This window comes from Myotis davidii, unplaced genomic scaffold (assembly GCF_000327345.1).
Source record: "Myotis davidii unplaced genomic scaffold, ASM32734v1 scaffold32, whole genome shotgun sequence".
NCBI classification, from domain to species: domain Eukaryota; kingdom Metazoa; phylum Chordata; class Mammalia; order Chiroptera; family Vespertilionidae; genus Myotis; species Myotis davidii.
Window position 1 is genome coordinate 1,105,432 of NW_006286587.1, and position 1,607 is coordinate 1,107,038.

At 53.0% G+C, this 1,607-nt stretch overlaps 1 long non-coding RNA gene across 1 annotated transcript; it reads left to right on the forward strand.

The window, feature by feature from the left end:
- The first annotated feature begins 108 nt into the window (after positions 1-108).
- LOC107182173 lies at positions 109-1,390 on the forward strand. Its single transcript, XR_001512894.1, has 2 exons — positions 109-284; positions 921-1,390. It is a non-coding gene; the product is annotated as an uncharacterized LOC107182173 (long non-coding RNA).
- The last annotated feature ends 217 nt before the right edge of the window (positions 1,391-1,607 follow it).

Genomic DNA, 1,607 nt, shown 5'->3' on the forward strand with positions numbered 1-1,607 from the left:
AATTTATTCATCTGTAGTCATAATTCTTAAAAGATTAAAGTTATGGGATAGATAGTGATTTTGTTCTGTTTTTAAACTAAACATGACTTCATCCTTTTTTCACACATGTCCGGCCCGCGGGAACCCAGCCCGCTCAGCCTCGGCCTCTTGTTCCTCCCAGGATAGCGAGGCTGCGGCAGGAGGCCCGGGAGCAGGAGCAACTGCAGGCCGAGGAGAAGGCCCGTAAGGCCCGAGAGAGAGAGGCCTGGGTGCAGCTCAAGGAGCAGGAAGTGCTGCAGCTGCAGGTGGGTCGCGTCTCCACGGGGTGGGTCTGGAGACCGGGAGCTCATCGTGGGAGGCCGGCAGAGTCCTGGGTGCAGCGAGGTGGGACACCGGCTGCGTGCAAATGGAGAGGGCAGTCTTGAGAGAGCAGGTGAGGATTTGGGAGAGGAGTGCAAGGAGCGGGCCTCTGGCAGGCACAGAGACCTGGAGTGAGCGCTGACATTGGAAAGTGTCCACGTAGATGGTGGGTGGTAAGCTGGTGTCTGCGGGAGGGACCCCTGAAATCCAGAGAGTTTGTCTTTGGGTGATGTCACTGAAGGGGTAAATATTTTGGCTGGGTTGGCAGGAGTGATCCAGCAAGAATGGATGAGGCTTTAATTAAAGTGATGGGGGGAGAAGGAGGAGTTTGAGAGAGACGGAGAGGTAACATTGTCACAGCTGGTGTGCTGTGGTTCTGGCAGAGCTGTCCAGTGGATGGTTAAGAAAGAGGAAGGTGACAAGGCTGCTCGCAAGTCAGCGGGGCACTCAAAGAAGACCTGGGCTCCAGGCATCCTTCCCAGGGGAGAGCTGGAGCTGTCAGTGGGCTGAAGGCCAGCAGGCAGGGTGGGCAGGCTGGCCCGTGCTGGGGGCTCCCAGTCAGCCGCCTTCTCTCTCAATAGGAGGATGCAAAAACCTTCATCACCCGAGAGAACCTGGATGCTCGGATAGAAGCAGCGTTGGACTCCCCAAAGAGCTACAACTGGGCCATCACCAAAGAGGGACAGGTGGTCAGGCCACAGCACAAGGGCAACTAAGGGCCCAGTAAGGACAGTGCCTGCCCAGGGACTGTGTGTGTGTGTATACGGGTGTGGCCTGGGATAAAACGGAGGTGTTTCTTCTGAAGAAGGAAGCTCAACCTCTTCCATTGTGGCCCTCTTGTTTTGGCCTCTGCATCTACCAGTTGACCAGTGCCCTTTTCTGCCCCATGTACAACTGCCAGCACAGCACCAGACCCTACGGTTTCCATCTTACAGAGGGGCAGACTGGACCATAGGCGTGAGGTCATCTCCTGAGTATCATCGAGGGTGGTCAGGGGTTGGCAAATCTGGTCTACTACCTGTTTTTGTAAATAAAGGTTTGTTTGAATACAGCCACACCCATTCATTGACTACTTGGATGCTACGATGGCAGAGATGATTAGTTGCAACAGGGACCATATGTGACTTGCAAAGTCTAAAATATTTGTTAATATGGCTTTTTAAAAATATATATAAATACTTTTTTTATTGATTTCAGGGGGGGGAGAGAGAAACACCAATGATGAGAGCGAATCATTGATCAGCTGCCTCCTGCATGCCCTTTACTAG